This window comes from Lithobates pipiens, unplaced genomic scaffold, assembly GCF_037356315.1.
Source record: "Lithobates pipiens isolate NorthernLeopardFrog02 unplaced genomic scaffold, aLitPip1_a1.2 Scaffold_16, whole genome shotgun sequence".
NCBI classification, from domain to species: Eukaryota; Metazoa; Chordata; class Amphibia; order Anura; family Ranidae; genus Lithobates; species Lithobates pipiens.
In genome coordinates this window covers 24,149,129-24,169,125 of record NW_027507748.1, presented here as the reverse complement: position 1 = coordinate 24,169,125, position 19,997 = coordinate 24,149,129, and the positions used below count along the sequence as shown (strand labels likewise).

At 41.9% G+C, this 19,997-nt stretch overlaps 1 protein-coding gene across 2 annotated transcripts in view; it reads left to right on the top strand.

Annotated features, from left to right (window-relative positions):
• Window positions 1-6,282: 6,282 nt before the first annotated feature.
• Window positions 6,283-19,997, top strand: part of BOC (BOC cell adhesion associated, oncogene regulated) — a 106,754-nt gene continuing 93,039 nt past the window's right edge. Inside the window, exon 1 of one of the 2 annotated variants that reach the window (XM_077479681.1) lies at window positions 6,283-6,752. The gene's annotated coding sequence lies outside the window, so the exon portion shown is untranslated. Of the gene's footprint in view, window positions 6,753-6,848; window positions 7,077-19,997 lie in introns of those variants that run through there. The other variant, XM_077479682.1, reaches the window with a different exon arrangement.

The window sequence follows — 19,997 nt, the reverse complement described above, 5'->3', positions numbered from 1 at the left end:
GACCTTCAAGCCACTTGAGGGACAAAATCCCACCAAGGGTGTCCTCATCTCCCCCCAATGTCCCTGGTGATAAGAACTCCACAGCTCCATGAGACTCCGTTCACACCAGGAGGTGCGACTGAGCATGCTCGCTTTATTGTGCGCCAAAATTCAATGACCTTCAAGCCACTTGAAGGACAAAATCCCACCAAGGGGGTCATCATCTCCCCCCAATGTCCCTGGTGGTAAGAACTCCACAGCCCCATGAGACTCCGTTCACCCAGGAGGTGCGACTGAGCATGCTCGCTTTATTGTGCGCCAAAATTCAATGACCTTCAAGCCACTTGAAGGACAAAATCCCACCAAGGGGGTCATCATCTCCCCCCAATGTCCCTGGTGGTAAGAACTCCACAGCCCCATGAGACTCCGTTCACCCAGGAGGTGCGACTGAGCATGCTCGCTTTATTGTGCGCCAAAATTCAATGACCTTCAAGCCACTTGAAGGACAAAATCCCACCAAGGGGGTCATCATCTCCCCCCAATGTCCCTGGTGATAAGAACTCCACAGCTCTACGAGACTCCGTTCACCCAGGAGGTGCGACTGAGCATGCTCGCTTTGTGCGCCAAAATTCAATGACCTTCAAGCCACTTGAAGGACAAAATCCCACCAAGGGGGTCCTCATCTCCCCCCAATGTCCCTGATGATAAGAACTCCACAGCCCCACGGGACTCCGTTCACACCAGGAGGTGCGACTGAGCATGCTCGCTTTATTGTGCGCCAAAATTCAATGACCTTCAAGCCACTTGAGGGACAAAATCCCACCAAGGGGGTCCTCATCTCCCCCCAATGTCCCTGATGATAAGAACTCCACAGCCCCATGAGACTCCGTTCACCCAGGAGGTGCGACTGAGCATGCTCACTTTGTGCGCCAAAATTCAATGACCTTCAAGCCACTTGAAGGACAAAATCCCACCAAGGGGGTCATCATCTCCCCCCAATGTCCCTGGTGATAAGAACTCCACAGCTCTACGAGACTCCGTTCACCCAGGAGGTGCGACTGAGCATGCTCGCTTTGTGCGCCAAAATTCAATGACCTTCAAGCCACTTGAAGGACAAAATCCCACCAAGGGGGTCCTCATCTCCCCCCAATGTCCCTGGTGGTAAGAACTCCACAGCCCCATGAGACTCCGTTCACCCAGGAGGTGCGACTGAGCATGCTCACTTTGTGCGCCAAAATTCAATGACCTTCAAGCCACTTGAAGGACAAAATCCCACCAAGGGGGTCCTCATCTCCCCCCAATGTCCCTGGTGATAAGAACTCCACAGCTCCACGAGACTCCGTTCACCCAGGAGGTGCGACTGAGCATGCTCGCTTTATCGTGCGCCAAAATTCATGGACCTCCAAGCCACTTGAAGGACAAAATCCCACCAAGGGGGTCCTCATCTCCCCCCAATGTCCCTGGTGGTAAGAACTCCACAGCCCCATGAGACTCCGTTCACACCAGGAGGTGCGACTGAGCATGCTCGCTTTATTGTGCGCCAAAATTCAATGACCTTCAAGCCACTTGAGGGACAAAATCCCACCAAGGGGGTCCTCATCTCCCCCCAATGTCCCTGGTGGTAAGAACTCCACAGCCCCATGAGACTCCGTTCACCCAGGAGGTGCGACTGAGCATGCTCGCTTTATTGTGCGCCAAAATTCAATGACCTTCAAGCCACTTGAGGGACAAAATCCCACCAAGGGGGTCCTCATCTCCCCCCAATGTCCCTGATGATAAGAACTCCACAGCCCCATGAGACTCCGTTCACCCAGGAGGTGCGACTGAGCATGCTCACTTTGTGCGCCAAAATTCAATGACCTTCAAGCCACTTGAAGGACAAAATCCCACCAAGGGGGGTCATCATCTCCCCCCAATGTCCCTGGTGATAAGAACTCCACAGCTCTACGAGACTCCGTTCACCCAGGAGGTGCGACTGAGCATGCTCGCTTTGTGCGCCAAAATTCAATGACCTTCAAGCCACTTGAAGGACAAAATCCCACCAAGGGGGTCCTCATCTCCCCCCAATGTCCCTGGTGGTAAGAACTCCACAGCCCCATGAGACTCCGTTCACCCAGGAGGTGCGACTGAGCATGCTCACTTTGTGCGCCAAAATTCAATGACCTTCAAGCCACTTGAAGGACAAAATCCCACCAAGGGGGTCCTCATCTCCCCCCAATGTCCCTGGTGATAAGAACTCCACAGCTCCACGAGACTCCGTTCACCCAGGAGGTGCGACTGAGCATGCTCGCTTTATCGTGCGCCAAAATTCATGGACCTCCAAGCCACTTGAAGGACAAAATCCCACCAAGGGGGCCATCATCTCCCCCCAATGTCCCTGGTGAGGAATAAGAACTCCACAGCTCCATGAGACTCCGTTCACACCAGCATGCACGTTTTTTTTTTTTTTTTTCATGCCAAACGTCAATAACCTCCAAGCCACCGGAAAAGACAAAACCCCACCACGGTGGCACTGTTCCCACCAGGAGGTGCGGCTGAGCATACATGCTTTTTTTGAGCGTCAAAACTCAATGGCCTCCAAGCCACTGGAAGGACAAAATCCCACCACGGTGGCTCTGTTCACAGCAGAAGGTGCGGCTGAGCATGCATGCATGCCGGTGTTCTGCCAAAAACTGTCCCCCTTATTGGATAGTGTCCGCCCCGTACTGTGCAAAAGGACAGGACAAAACCCCACCACGGTGGCTCTGTTCACACCAGGAGGTGCGGCTGAGCACGCATGCTTTTTTTTGAGCGTCAAAACTCAATGGCCTCCAAGCCACTGGAAGGACAAAATCCCACCACGGTGGCTCTGTTCACAGCAGAAGGTGCGGCTGAGCATGCATGCATGCCGGTGTTCTGCCAAAAACTGTCCCCCTCATTGGATAGTGTCCACCCCGTACTGCGCAGGAGGAGAAGGAGACTAAGAAAGTCTCCGGAGATGAACGGCGCCTGCGCACTTGCCCTTCTGCCCTGAGTCCAGGTTCAAGCCCAACCATGCAAGTGGACATACAGTAGCACTTAGTAACAGGGCCCCCTCGTGGGCTTCGCTTCGCTTGCCACGCTTCGGCCACGGCCTCGCTTCGCTCAGCAATTTTTTATTCTAGCTCTATGTCCACTTGGAGGGTGGGGCTTGAACCTGGACTCAGTGCGCAGGCGCCGTTCGTCTTCGGAGACCTTCGGCGTCTCCTTGTCCTCCGTATGGCGCAAGCGCAGTACACGGCGGACACTATCCGATGGGGGACAGTATTCGACACAACACCGGAAGGATCATTCATTCTCGTGACCATTGTGGCTGGCTCTCACGTTGGTCACTTGATCAATCCTGACCAATCATGAGCAGAGGCTGTCTTTTAAAATTTTTAAATATATATATATATATATATCTATATATATATATATAGATAGATAGATATAATAACAAATGTGTAAAATATTAAAAATGAAAAATACATTTATAAAATATTAAATATCTAAATATATATATATATATATATATATATATATATAGATATATATATATAGAGAGAGAGAGAGAGAGAGAGAGAGAGAGAGAGAGAGAGAGATATCTATATATATATATACTATATATATATATATATATATATATATATATATATATATATATATATATATATATATATATATATATTTATATATATATATATATCTATATAGATAGACCTACATATATATATATAGACCTATGTAGATCTCTCTCTCTCTCTCTCTCTCTCTATATATATATTTAATATTTTATACATTTCTTTTTCATTTTTAATATTTTACACATATGTCGTGTTCAATTTTTCTATTGTTTTATTTCTATTGTTTTATTTTTTGATATTTTATACATCTTTTATATATATATATATATATATATATATATATATATATATATATATATATATATATATATATATATATATATATATATATATATATATATATAAATATTTCATACATTTGTTATTTTTAGTTTTCTTTAAAAAAAATATTTTTTACATTTTACACATTTTGTATTTTTTTTTATGTTTTTTGTATTTTTTCTATTTTTTAAGTATTTTTTATTTTAGGTTTATTTATATATATATATATATATATATTTAAAATGTTTAATATTTATACCTATTTTATCATAATTTATTGAATTTTTTTGATACTTTATATATTTTTCATTTTTAAAATTTTACATTTTTATATATTTTTTATATTTTGGAATTTAGGTTTATTATTTTATACTTCTTTATTTTAAGCTTTATTGTTTATTTATTCGGGGACATAAAAAAAAAAATCATGGATGAAAAAATAAAAACAATTCAAGGATGACATTAAAAAATTCAAAGGACAAAAAGAAACATTCATAGATGAAATAAAAAAAATTCAGGTATGAAAAAAAACTAATTTGGGGTGAAATTAAAAAATTCAGGGATGAATTAAAAAAATGACAGGGACAAAATAAAAAAAATAGGGGCAAAATAAAAAAAATTCAAGGATGAATGTAAAAAAAATTAAAAATTAAAAAAAAATTAATGGACAATATGAAAAAACTCAGGGACAAAAAATAAAAAAATAATAAAAATTCAGGGACAAAATAAAATGAAAAAAAAAAAATAACTCAGGGACTAAATAAAAAATAAATAAATCAGGGGTGAAATTAAAAAAATCAACAATGAACTTAAAAAATTCCAGGCACAAAATAAAAAACATCAGGGGCAAAATAAAAGAAATTCAAGGATGAATGTACAAAACAAAAAGGGAAAAAAATAAAATAAAAAAATCAGGGTTGAAATAAACCAAAAGATTTAGGGACTAAATAAAAAAAAAATGGACAATATGAAAAAACTCAGGGACAAAAAATAAGTAAATAATAAAAATTCAGGGACAAAATAAAATGAAATAAAAACTCATGGACTAAATAAAATGTAAAAAAAAGTTCAGGGGTGAAATCCAAAAATTCAGCGATGAGCTAAAAAAAATCCAGGCACAAAATAAAAAACATCAGGGGCCAAATAAAAGAAATTCAAGGATGAATGTACAAAAAAAATTCCAGGAGAAAAAATAAAATAAAAAAATTCACAGATGAAGTAAAAAAAAAAATCAGGGGTGAAATAAACCAAAAGATGTAGGGACTAAATGAAAATGTAAAAAAATTAATGGACAATATGAAAAAACTCAGGCACAAAAAATAATAAAAATTCAGGGACAAAATAAAATCAAAAAAAAAAAAAAACTCAGGGACTAAATAAAATGTAAAAAACAAAAAAAAAATTCAGGGGTGAAATTTAAAAATTCAGGGATGAACTAAAAAAATTCCAGGCACAAAATAAAAAACATCAGGGTCAAAATAAAAGAAATTCAAGGATGAATATATAAAAAAAAATTCCAGGGAGAAAAAATAAATAAAAAATCAGGGGTGAAATAAACCAAAAGATGTAAATTAAAATTAAAAAAAAATGAATGAACAATATGAAAAAAACTCAGGGACAACAAATAATAATAAAAAAAAATAATAATTCAGGGACAAAATAAAATAAAAAAAATCAATGATGAAGTAAAAAAAAATTAAGGGGTGAAATAAACCAAAAGATATAGGGATTAAATTAAAATTTTAAAAAATTAATGGACAACATGAAAAAACTCAGGGATAAAATAAAATTAAAATAATAAATTAGGGACTAAATAAAATGTAAAAAAAAATCAGGGACAAAATAAAATAAAAAATACAGGGACGAAATAAAATAAAAAAATTCAGGCGCATATTTAAAAAAAATTCAGGGACAAAATAAAGTGTAAAAAAATTCAGGGATGAATTAAAAAAGTCAGGGACGAAATCAAAAATATTTCAGGGATGAAAAAAAAAAAAAACAATCTAGGGACGACATTAAAAAATTCCAGGGACAATTTAAAAAAACATTCCAGGGACAAAACTGGATTTTGAGGTCAGGCAGCCCTCCTACCCTTCCCATATCACCTAAGCTGACATTTGGTGGCCCTGGTAAAGCTGGCCCGTAGCCCCCGGTGGGCACACCGGTCTATGGCAGGCTCAGTCCTAGGCAGCACCACCCCCCCCCCCCTCCACAAAGTCTGGGAGGGGGCCGTATCTGCTGGCTGTGACCAGCGAGGAGAATGTGATTCTTCTCTTTTGCTGAGCAGCTGCACAGACCCCTCATGAATAGGGGGAGGGAATGAGGGTCTTTCAACTGCCCCACAAAACACTGGGGGAGGGTCTGCTCTGCAAAAAAAAAAAAACTCCAGCACAGCCTGCTCTTATAAAACTTCTTTTCCCACCTCGGACTCTTCATGTGGCTTGTCTGCAATTAGCAGAAACCATAATCCCAGGACGGGGCTCCCCACTTTTTTTTCTTTCTTTTTTTTTCTGTGAGATCCTGAACTGAGTCTGGATGTAGTAAAGTCCCTTCTCCTCTCTCATCCCAGAGTACCTCCTGCCATCCCAGTCCCTTCCCCCCCTCTCCCTCGCTCTCAGGGGAGGCTCCTATCCAGCCAAACAAGGGATTGTTTTAGAGAGCAGTCATCCAAAAAAAGAGGCACAGAGCAAAAGCCGTGCCGCAGAACATGCTGGCCAACTCAACCCAACTTCACCGCAGCTAAAGAACCTCCAAAAAAACAAAGGCCACCCCCCAAAGACTTTACCAAGTCCTCGACTTTTTTTCGGGGGGACGAAGGATTGCCTGCAAACCCTCCCCGTCCTCTTCCTCCTCCTCCGGCTCTTCCTGGTGAGTACGAATTTTGACTTTCCTACTTGTAGGAAAACCCTCCGGGCCGTTCTCGTTTTGTGTTTTACGTTGGCCCGAGGAACGTCAACGTCTGAAATTTTGCAAAACAAAGTTTGCACCGCAGATCCCTAGGATGTTGAGTAGCGTAGATTCGGGATCCCGAGTCTACGGGACTTCTACTCAGTGCTGAACACCAAGCTCGGGCCTAGTTCGCCGAGCCTTCTTCTGCTGCCAGAGTCTTCTTCCCCCGGCTTTCTCTGAAGGGTCCAAACTCTTCGTAGGGTCTGGGAAAGTCTTCACAAGCGTCTAGGAAAGCTGCCGGAGGTATCGGAGCGAAGTTTGACGTGTTTGTAGCTTTTGGGCTTATGGCAGTAGCTTGCAGTTGTGGTATTTATACAACTCATGACAATTCTACTTTAACTTGTGTTGTAGTTTTATACATCTTATGGCATTAGTTGTAATTTAACGTGTGTTGTAGTATTATATGATTCACTGCGTTTGATTTATTAGCATTTGTATTGTGCTATTATACATCTCACGACATTGTTTCTACTTTAACTTGTGTTGTAGTTTTATACGTCTCATGGTAATAGTTTTACTTTAACTTGTGTTGTAGTATTATACATCTCATGGGACTAGTTTTACATTAACTTGTGTTGTAGTATTATACATCTCATGGGATTCGTTTTACTTTAACTTGTGTTGTAGTATTATATATCTCATGGTAATAGTATTACATTAACTTGTGTTGTAGTATTATACATCTCATGGTAATTGTTTTACTTTAACTTGTGTTGTAGTATTATATATCTCATGGTAATTGTTTTACTTTAACTTGTGTTGTAGTATTATACGTCTCATGGTAATAGTTTTACTTTAACTTGTGTTGTAGTATTATACATCTCATGGTAATTGTTTTACTTTAACTTGTGTTGTAGTATTATACGTCTCATGGTAATAGTTTTACTTTAACTTGTGTTGTAGTATTATATATCTCATGGTAATAGTTTTACTTTAACTTGTGTTTTAGTAATATACATCTCATGGCAGTAGTTTTACTCCTGTTGTAGTACTATACAACTCATGGCATTAGATTTAATATGATTGTGTTGTAGTATTATACAATCCATTGGATAATTTGTGTTGTGGTATTCTACAACTGACAGCATTATTTTTACTTTAACTCGTGTTGCGGTATTATATAACCCATGGCACTAATTTATTATCTTTTGTGTTGTAGTATTGTATAAAGTTTAGAACTAGTTTTAATAGCATGTGTCGTAGTACTGTACAACCTGTGGCATTGATTTTACTATTGTTTGCGTGTTGTAGTATTAGACAACTCATGACATTTAGTTATAATATGATTGTGTTGTATTATTATGCAATCCGTGGTATAATTTGTGTTGTAGTATACAACTGACAGCATTAAGTTTACTTTAACTTGTGTTGTAGTATTATACATTTCATGGCACTATCGTAATATCTTTTGTGTTGCGGTATTATACAACTCATGGCACTAATTTAATATCTTTTGTGTTGTGGTATTATACAACTCATGGCACTATCATAATATCTTTTGTGTTGTGGTATTATACAACTCATGGCACTATCATAATATCTTTTGTGTTGTGGTATTATACAACTCATGGCACTAATTTAATATCTTTTGTGTTGTGGTATTATACAACTCATGGCACTATCATAATATCTTTTGTGTTGTGGTATTATACAACTCATGGCACTAATTTAATATCTTTTGTGTTGTAGTATTGTTTAAAGTTTAGAACTAGTTTTAATAGCGTGTGTGTGTTGTAGTACTGTTCGACCTATGGAATCGGCTTTACTATTGTTTGTGTTGTAGTTTTAGACAACTCATGGCATTCGTTTTAATATCATTTGTGTTATGATATCGAATAACTCAAAGTACTGGTTTTAATAACCTTTGTGTTGTAGTGTTCTACAACTCATGGCATTAGTTTTATATCTGTTGTGTTGTAGTATTGTTGAAATCCTGGCACTAGTTTTAGTATCATTTACAGCTCATGGCATTAGTGTTAATATAATATGTGTTGTAGTATTATACAGCTCATGGCATTAGTATTAATATGATATGTGTTGTAGTATTATACAGCTCATGGCATTAGTATTAATATGATATGTGTTGTAGTATTATACAGCTCATGGCATTAGTATTAATATGATATGTGTTGTAGTATTATACAGCTCATGGCTTTAGTATTAATATGATATGTGTTGTAGTATCATACAATCCATGGTATCGGTTTTACTAAAACTTGTGTTGTATTATTATTATACAACTTACTGCATTTGTTTTATTATCATTTGTGTTGTAGAATTGTACCACTCACGGCACTAACATAATATCATTTGTGTTGTAGTATTGTATAAGGGTTAGAACTAGTTTTACTATCCCTTGTGTTGTAGTATTATACAACTCATTACACTATCATATTATAGTTTTTGTTGTAGTATTGTATAACTGTTAGAACTAGTTTTGCTAGCCTGTGTGTTGTAGTACTGTACAACCCTTGGCATCGGTTTCACTATCTTTTGTGTTGTAGTATTAGACAACTCATGGCATTAGTTTATATCATTTTGCGTTATGGCATTGTATAACTTAAAGAACTGGTTTAAATGACCTTTGACTTGTGATGTTCTACGAGTTATGGCATTTGTTTTATGTCTGTTGTGTTGTAGTATTACACAGCTCATGGCATTTGTTTTATAGCATTTGTGTGGACACAACCACAACCACGACCACACAAATGCTATAAAACAAATGGCATGAGTTGTATAATACTACAACACAACAGATATAAAACAAATGGTATGCTATAAAATGCACAACTCGTATTATACAACTCGTGGCATTTTTTTTTATATCGTTTGTGGTATAGTATTATACAACTCATGACATTAGTTTTAATATGATATGTGTGGTAGTATTATACAACTTGTGGCATTTTTTTTATATCGTTTGTGCTGTAGTATTATACAACTCGTTTTATATCAGTTGTGTTGTAGGATTGTTGAAGTCCCGACACTAGTTGTAGCATAATTTGGGTCTTATTACTGTTATAACTTAGAGCATTAGTTTTATTATAATTTGTGTTCTCCTATTATATGACTCGGTAGGCTATAGCATGGGAAGTATAGCCTACAGTCAGGAGGGATTTGGCAATCAAAACAACAATAAAAAAGAGAAGCTGTGTACAGAAGTGTCATGTATACACTGCAATACAGTAGCAAAAAAAGTACAAAGCCAAATAAACTGTATTTATTCTCTGTCCTTCCTGGAGATCTGTTGCTACTACATTACCAGCAGTGAGTTGTACAATGTTGGCTGGACCTGGTGGCAGAAAAGTGACAATATATGTCCAGAGTTTCTCAACCAGGGGTAATAGGGGGCACCATGTGGTGCTTGCAGTTGGGAAGGACCTTATCTTTTAGAGCCATGCATGGGTTTCGCAACCAGGGTTTCATGGAATTTCAGGGTTCCTCCAGATGTTGCTAGGGGTCCCTTGAGAATTCCTCCAGAGCTTGCTAGGGGCTCCTTACAAGGTTGATAGGGGTTGCCAGTGGTTCCTTGAAGGTTCCTACAGAGGTTGCTAGAGGTTCCTTGAGGGTTCCTCCATAAATTGCTAGGGGTTCCTTAAGGGTTCCTCCAGAAGTTGCTAGGATTACCTTGAGAGTTCCTCCAGAGGTTGCTAGGGGTTCCTTACAAGGCTGATAGGGGTTGCTAGTGGTTCCTTGAGGGTTCCTCCATAGCTTGCTAGGGGTTCCTTAAGGGCTCCTCCAGAAGTTGCTAGGATTACCTTGAGAGTTCCTCCAGAGGTTCCTATGGGCTCCTTACAAGGTTGATAGGGGTTGCTAGTGGTTCCTTGAGGGTTCCTACAGAGGTTGCTAGGGGTTCCTTCAGGGTTCCTCCAGAGGTTGTTAGGGGTTCCTTGAGCAATGAGCAACTTCTGCCTCTCAGATAAGTTACCACTGACACCATTGATCTTTTTATCTATCTTATCTTTTAGAGCCAATGGGTTGTGCGATCCTATGTGTTAACATGCATGGGTTTCTCAACCAGGGTTTCATGGAATTTCAGGGTTCCTTCAGATGTTGCTAGGGGTCCCATGAGAGTTCCTCCAGAAGTTGCTAGTGGCTCCTTACAAGGTTGATAGGGGTTGCTAGTGGTTCCTCAAAGGTTCCTACAGAGGTTGCTATGGGTTCCTCGAGGGTTCCTCCACAGCTTGCTAGGGGTTCCTTAAGGGTTCCTCCAGAGGTTGCTAGGATTACCTTGAGAGTTCCTTCAGGGGTTGCTAGTGGTTCCTTGAGGGTTCCTCCAGAGGCTGTTAGGGGTTCCCTGAGCAATGAGCAACTTCTGCCTCTCAAATAAGTTGCCACTGACACCATTGATCTTTTTATCTATCTGTAAGGGGGTAATTCTTCCCAATGACCACAAGTGTAAGGGGCATTCTTCCCACTGACTATCACACTAATGCAGCCTTTCTCAACCTTTTCAACACAAAGGAACCCTTCGGTCTCAGGGAACCCCTGCTAAACATTACTATATCCACAACTCATGATACATTAGCGTGATGGTCAGTGGGAAGAATGCTCCTTACACTTGTGGTCATTGGGAAGAATTGCACTCTTACAGAGAGCTAAAAAGAATAATGGTGTCAGTGGGAACTTATCTGAGAGGTGGAATGTTGTCATTGCTCAAAGAACCCCTAGCAACCTCTAGAGGAACCCTAGTTTAGAAACCTTGCACTAATGTACAAACAAAGGGCCAGTTTACTGTCCTTCAGACACTAGGAGGGCCGAACTGTTTCTATTATGAGTAGAAAAGGTTCCGACGTCAGTGGGAAAAAGTAATGCCACATCGTTTGTTTCAGTGGGAGTAATTGTGCCCCATTGTTGATGTCATTGGGAGGAGTTGTTTCCTATCATTGGTGTTATTGCAAGGTATTGTCCCCCATCATTGGTGTCATTGGGAGCAATTGTGCCCCATCGTTGATGTCATTGGGAGGGATTTTGCCCCATCATTGGTGTAATTGGGAGGAATTGTGCTCCATCATTAGTGTCATTGAGAAGAATTGTGCCCCATCATTGGTGTCATTGGGGGAAATTGTGCCCCATTGGTGGTGTAATTGGGAGGAATTGTGTCCCATTTTTTGTGTTATTGGGAGTACTTGTCCCTCATTGTTGGTGTCAGTTGATGAAATAGTGCCCCAAGGGTTTTGATAACGCCCCTAATAATGCCCCAAAAATAATGCCTCATTGTTTGTTTCAGTGGGAGTAATTGTGCCCCATTGTTGATGTCATTTGGAGGAGTTGTTGCCTATCATTCGTGTTATTGCAAGGTATTGTCCCCCATCATTGGTGTCATTGGGAGCAATTGTGCCCCATCGTTGATGTCATTAGGAGGGATTTTGCCCCATCGTTGGTGTAATTGGGAGGAATTGTGCTCCATCATTAGTGTCATTGAGAGGAATTGTGCCCCATCTTTGGTGTCATTGGGGGAAATTGTGCCCCATTGGTGGTGTAATTGGGAGGAATTGTGCCCCCTTTTTTGTGTTATTGGGAGTACTTGTCCCCCATTGTTGGTGTCAGTGGATGAAATAGTGCCCCAAGGGTTTTGATAACTCCCCGAATAATGGCCCAAAAATAATGCCTCATCGTTTGTTTCAGTGGGGGATATTGTGCCCCATTGTTAATGTCATTTGGAGGAGTTGTTGCCCATCATTGGTGTCATTGCAAGGTATTGTCCCCCATCATTGGTGTCATTGGGAGCAATTGTGCCTCATTGTTGATGTCATTGGGAGGGATTTTGCCCCATCGTTGGTGTAATTGGGAGGAATTGTGCTCCATCATTAGTGTCATTGAGAGGAATTGTGCCCTGTCATTGGGGGAAATTGTACCCCATCGTTGGTGTAATTGGGAGGAATTGTGCCCCATCGTTTGTGTTATTGGGAGTACTTGTCCCTCATCATTGGTGTCGGTGGCTGAAATAGTGCCCTAAGGGTTTTTATAACGCCCCGACTAATACCCCAAAAATAATGCCCCATCGTTCGTTTCAGTGGGGGATATTGTTCCCCGTTGTTGGTGTCATTGGGAGGAATTGTCCCCATCGTTGGTGTCAGTGGATGAAATAATGGCCCAAATGGCCAGATAATGCCCCAAAAATAATACCGATTGTTTGTTTCAGTTGGAGTAATTGTGCCCCATCGTTGGTGTCAATGAGAGGAATTGTGCCCCATCTTTGGTGTCATGGGGAGGAATTGTGCACCATCTTTGGTGTCATGGGGAGGAATTGTGCCCCATCTTTGGTGTCATGGGGAGGAATTGTGCCCCATCTTTGGTGTCATTAGGAGGAATTGTGCCCCATCTTTGGTGTCATTAGGAGGAATTGTGCCCCATAATTGATATCAGTGGATGAAATAGTGCCAAAAGGGCCGGATAAAAGCAAGCAATGGGCCACATCGGGCCCCCGGGTCGCAGTTTGGAGACCCCTTGAACTAATTTATCATAAGTTGTCGTTTCCTGAGGCGGAAAAGTTATTTCAAGGGTTCCTCTGTGCCGAAAAGGGTTGAGAGAGGCTGCTGTAGGCAGTCGGAACGAATTGGTGATATTTTCGGGGGAAGTCTAGGAGAACACTCAGTTGTAGTTTTTGTTGCTCTCTGTTTATTGTTATGTTGTTTCGGCTATTTATACCCTCACTACATCCCGAGTAACATAAACAATGATTATACTTAGTAACGTTTTACAAACTTTGGTTGCAACATTGTTGGTGTTTGTCGTTGAGTAAAAAAAACAAAACAAAACTGTTACATTCCACAAGCCGTGTCTTCTAGTTGCCTAAGTTGTCCACCTTCTACAACAAGCGACATTCGCTGACTGCGGTGGAATTATGGCGTTGTGTTTTTTTTCTTTTCTTCTATAGGCCAGAGCACGGTATCCCCGTATCTGTAGATCTGTATTCGGCTCGCTAAGCGCGCGCGCGCGTGTGTGTAAATAGACGTGACGACGTGATGTATGGATTCCGCTCGCGTAAATAGCAAGCATCTGCGGTGAGGTCTTTGCGTTGGAAAAATTCAGAAATTCTTGAGGCGACGCTCGCAAACACGCTAGACACATGTTGATTGGATAAATAAACCGCATAATAATATATTTATGCTCGCCGTGTTGTTATGATAAGGGATTAGGCGCTTCAGACAGCGGAAATGCGACGTATCGATTCGTTTTTTTTTTTTTACATTTAACCCCATTTAATGCATGAGATTCTGGGTCTGATGACTAAAGTACGGAACGGGCAAACTTCGACCACCAAATAAACGCAGATGCTTTTTTTTTTTACGATTGCACCTGAGCACCGCAGCGAACCACAGGTTGGAAAAGGGCCCATTCACACCACGCATGCGTTAATACACTGAGCAAGTATATGTAAAACCAAAGAGTTTATTTACACTAATGCAATTGTGTTCACTTTTCGAATGGCACTCCCCCAATACGTTGCGTCACAAGGGTCACGTCCAATAGGGTTCATTGGCAGCCTGCGCATTTTGATAGGCTGCCCTAAAAAACAATGCAGGTTGCATTAAGGCAGCGCACGGCCTTTAATCTATTTTAACCTCTTGGCACTGGCGCCTCCCAGCCCTTTAAGAGGTTTATGGCGCCGGGAGCCGAGGGGCACAGCTTAAGGTCACATGGTCCAAAGTCTCCCGATGGCAAGGAGTGATCAGGAGCGTTCGGTAAAGTGATGATAACTGTGCAGGGAACCCGCAGCAAGCGCACTCTCGGCACAGGTGTATTGTGGGCACTTAACGCAAATATGCGACCCCCCGGGCTCTGAAGATCAGGTGCCGAGAGGGCACATATTTGCGTAAGGCCTGCGCCAATGGGTTAAGGCAGTGATGCATTGGGGAACCTTGGCACCCCAGATGTTTTAGAACTACATTTCCCATGATGCTCAACTACACTGAAGAGTTCATGAGCAATGGCATTATGGGAAATGTAGTTCCAAAACATCTGGGGTGCCAAGGTTCACCGTCTCTGGGTTAAGGTATGTTCAGTATCATGACTCATTGTATGCAGATTTCTTAAGCAAACTGTTCCAGAGGCAATACCAGGAAAGGTCCATCAAGGATGCAGAACTGCAGATGTATGTTGTAGAATAGGTGTTCTTCCCTACGTTCATTCTCTGCCTTCTTGCTCTGCTATGCCCAGGGCAGCTGTCTCTCCTGCCCACCCCCCTTGTCCTGGCCCTGCATGGAGAATCCAGATGGTGACAGCACTTCCTCTTGCAGGCTGACAACGCTACGCTGTTGCTTCACAAATGGCAGAAGCGTTGTCACCTGGTCGTGTGCCCCGTCAGACCCGATAGGCATCCCAATGGCCAACTGAAGGGGCGCACATGGCAGGCTGAGAACGCTGCTGTTAAAGTGGATGGAAATTAGATTGATCGATTAAACTTCATAGAAGCTTCAAGCACGTCAATGCAAATCCAAAAGTCATTTTCGGCCTTTTCTGAATCTGCAGCTTCCCTTGAAGCAATATCGGTGATCCTGCCACGAGGGTTCTTTTTTCAGCCATTTCCTGTTATGGGGTGACAACTGTATAACAATTGTGCTTCTGTGTTGTCATTCTATCACAGGCGCCCCTGGTGGAGAATACAAGTGGCTGTGCCGCCACACAATGTGACTACTGGTGTATGTCTGCATGGTTGCAGGGGGCTTTGGAGTGTAAGCTCCTCTGGTGCAGAGACCGATTTGTGACTGGCTCAGTGTTCTCTGTACAGCACTGCGGTATATATCAGAGCTATATAAATGTATGATAATCATAATAATATTAATAGTGTGTAACTGTGGGGGGACATTAGAGTGTAAGCTCTTCTTTTTTACATAGACTGATGTGACTGGCTCAGTGTTGTACAGCTCTTTGGTATATGTCAGAGTTATAAAAATGCATAATAGTGTGTGTCTGTGGTGGTGGGACATTAGAGTGTAAGCTCCTTTGGTGAGGAGACTGATGTGACTGGCTCAGTGTTCTCTGTACAGCACTGCGGTATATGTCAGAGCTATAGAAATGTATAATAATAATAATAATGCACGAATGTGTGTGTGTGTGTGGGCGGGGCATTAGAGTGTAAGCTCCTCTGGTACAGAGACTGATTCGACTGACTCAGTGTTGTACAGCACTGCAGTATATGTCAGAGCTATATAAACTTATAATAGTGTGTGACTGTGGGGTGGGGGCATTAGAGTGTAAGCTCCTCTGGTGCAGAGGCTGATGTGACCGGCTCAGTGTTCCTTGTACAGCACTGCGGTGAAAAGTATAATAATAATAATGTACGAATGTGTGTGTGTGTGTATGTGTTGGGGGAGGGGGGGGAATTAGAGTGTAAGCTCCTCTGGTGCAGAGGCTGATGTGACCGGCTCAGTGTTCTCTGTACAGCACTGTGGTATATGTCAGAGCTATGTGTATAGGAATGCATACAATCCAGGCTGCAAAAACAAAACCAATTTGCCTGAAGCGTGAAGATTGGGAGCACAATGGCGAGTGTCCGATCTGTCAGAGGGGTCTAATCTGCCAGCTTTTGTCTGCCTATCATGGCTTGACATCTGTGGAGGAGAGGGGGGTTCTGGGTAATGACATGTGACCTCTCCACAATGGATAACTCTTGGCTGGAGTTTTGATGGCAAGCTAAGCTGGTCACACTTGTTACAGTGTGATTGTACGATCTGCTTTACATTGGCCAACAGCTACGGACCATCTGATTGTACACAGATTGAAAAGATTGTTCTTGCACTGCATATTTGGCATTTTTTTTAAATAAAATACTAATTTTGACCTTTATCATTTTTTGGTGCATCCCAATGCCACTGGTCTCCTGCTGCCTGTTTGTAGCCTACAGGCATTCCAGCGATGGCAGCATGGCATTTCTCCAGGCGGGTTCCCTATAGGTGACAACAATGGGCCATTTCTGTGTAATGTGTTGAAATTGCAACTTGTAGTTGCCAATAGAAGCCTGTGTGACAGGGTGCTTTCCTGTTACAGGGTGACAACGCTCTGTCCCCATTTCCCCAATTGCTCTCCTGTGTTGTCACCCTGCAACAGGAAACACCATGAACAAGGACCTTCATCAGGGATTGTTTTAATGAAGGCTGCAGATTTAATATTGGAAACATTTTTAGAATTACAATAACATGTAAAAGCATCTCTGAGATTTTAGTGATTAGGTTTACATCTACAAAAGGCCAGTCCACCCAAACTGTATTTATACAACATCAATTGATGGAAGCTAGACAGTGAGAAGCCAACTGTTTTTTTTTCCTCTAACTATTCTCTATCAATTGATGAGATCTCTGAATTTGTAATCCTGCTGTGCCCATTACTGTGCCCATTATGAGGGGTTCCACCATCCCTGTACTGAGTTCACGGGTCTGCACACCTGCTGTGTCCATTATGAGGGGTTCCTACCATGCCTGTACTGAGTTCCTCGGTCTCAACACATGCTGTGCTCATTATAAGGGGTTTTCACCATCCCTGTATTGAGTTCATGGCTCTGTACACATGCTGTGCTCATTTTGAGGGGTTCCCACCACCCCTGTGCTGAGTTCCTGGGTCTACATACCTCCTGTGTCAATTATGAGAGGCTCCCACTATCTCTTTGCTGAGTTCATGGCTTTGCACACAGGCTGTGCCCATTATGTGGGGTTCTTACCACCACTGTATTGAGTTACTGGGTCTGTGCACCTGTTGTGTCCATTATGAGGGGTTTCCACCATCCCTGTGCTGAGCTCCTAGGTCTATATACCTCCTGTGTCAATTCTGGGGGTCTCTCACCAGCCCTGTGCTGAGGTCCTGGCTCTGTACACCTATTTTGTCCATTATGAAAGGTTCCCACCATCTCTGTGCTGAGTTTCCGGGTCTGAACACCTGCCATGCCCATTATGAGGGGTTACCACCAGCCCTGTGCTGAGTTCCTGGGTCTGTACACCTGCTCTGCTCATTATGAGGGGTCCTCACCATCACTGTGCTAAGTTCCCAGGTCTACATACTTCCTTTGTCCATTGTGAGGGGTTCCCACCATGTTTGCTGGATTTGTATTTATTTTATATTGTGGAGAGTGTAATAGGGAAAACAAAAATAGGTGGGGCACCCAAAAGTCCCAAGTTGGCGCAAGTGAGGAATTATGGGAGGCAGAAATCACTGTTGGAGGATCCATGACTTGTAAGAGTCCAGGAGCTACCAGGCAAAACCTAGAACTAAAATATCACTCTGGGGCGTCTGATACTTGAAGGCACTGCCAGTCGTAGGCTTTGACTTGTTGCAGTTAAATTGGCAACAGTTGTCCATGTGTAGGTGCTCCCTCAATGCTCTGGTTATACCTCATTCTGAGCCTACTTGGTGGAGAGTTTACCATCTGTATTCCATGCCAAGGCACTCTTGTCCCCCACCCTCCCCCTTGCCTAAGGCCCCAGCGTGGACAACCTGAGCCCCATTGGAGGGGTGGAGATTCGTTTTGCAGCCCTTGTTCCTGTAGGGTTATCTCCATACAGATAAAACAAGGCTTTTGGCCTAATAAATACAAATTTCATCAGACACGGATGTGCTGATTAGACACAGCGGAGATGGATTTTCTGCCCCTTCGCTCAAGTCAGGAACAGCCTGGATGGTCTGTCTAATAGCATAGCCGGGGCCCCCCCTCACCCCTCCACAGGCCTTGGAGGGACCTGGCAGCCATGAGGACATCTGCTTTCCATCAGGTGCAGCCCAGCTGGTTTATGGAGGGAACACAAGGTGTTAGACTTGGCCACAAAGCCACCAAGGTGTACGTGTGTGACCGCAGGCAATCGGCGAGGGGGGTTTATAGCGGGAAGGCCTGACAAGTCGTAAAGTGGAAGCCATTTTGGCGCATATGGACCATTCTCTCAGTGCAGGCAATGACCTCATGGTGTTATGGGGGGGGGGGGGGGGGTAAACTGGGCTCCCAGCATGCTCTGGGGCCCATTGGATACTTTTTTTTTTCTTATAAGGAACAAAACACAAAGGTGTTACTGATGTTCATTAATACTGCTCAGCGCCTTGTGCCGGGGGGTTTATCTGACCGCAGACCGAAATCCAGAACTTTTCTCCCTGTTAAAGCCAATCAGATGGCGAGTTCTAAGGGTGGTGTGCCTTCCTCTGGTGTTTGTGACAATGAGTTTTTCCTTCTCTCTTTCTTCCTTTCCTAGGTCAACCTTCACTATTTCTTACGCCTCTCTTTCTACCTTACCTCTATATTCTTTCTCTCTATCTTCTTTCTCTCTATCTTCTTTCTCTGTGTCTTCCCTCACTCTTTATTCCTTTACTCTTTTTTTACTCCTCTCTTTCTTTCTTCTCTCATTCTTGCTTAGCTGTATCTTCCTTCATGCTTTCTTCCTCCTCTCTATCTTCCTTCTCTCTATCTTCATTATCTCTATCTTCCTTCTCTCTATCTTCCTTCTCTCCAACTTCCTTCTCTCTATCTTCATTATCTCTATCTTCCTTCTCTCTATCTTCATTCTCTCTATCTTCCTTCTCTCTATCTTCCTTCTCTCTATCTTCCTTCTCTCTATCTTCATTACCTCTATCTTCATTATCTCTATCTTCATCATCTCTATCTTCATTCTCTCTATCTTCCTTCTCTCTATCTTCCTTCTCTCTATCTTCCTTCTCTCTATCTTCCTTCTCTCTATCTTCATTACCTCTATCTTCATTACCTCTATCTTCATTATCTCTATCTTCATTATCTCTATCTTCATCATCTCTATCTTCATTCTCTCTATCTTCATTATCTCTTTCTTCCTTCTCTCTATCTTCATTACCTCTATCTTCATTATCTCTATCTTCATCATCTCTATCTTCATTCTCTCTATCTTCATTATCTCTATCTTCATTCTCTCTATCTTCCTTCTCTCTATCTTCCTTCTCTCTATCTTCCTTCTCTCTATCTTCATTCTTTCTATCTTCATTCTCTATATCTTCCTTATCTCTATCTTTATTCTATCTTCCCTCGCTCTACCTTCCTTTACTCTTTTTTTACTCCTTTCTTTCTTTTTTTCTTCTCTCATTCTTGCTTAGCTGTATCTTTCTTCATGCTTTCTTCCTCCTCTCTGTCTTCCTCCTCTCTGTCTTCCTTCTCTCTATTTTCCTTCTCTCTATCTTCATTATCTCTATCTTCATTATCTCTATCTGAGGAGACAG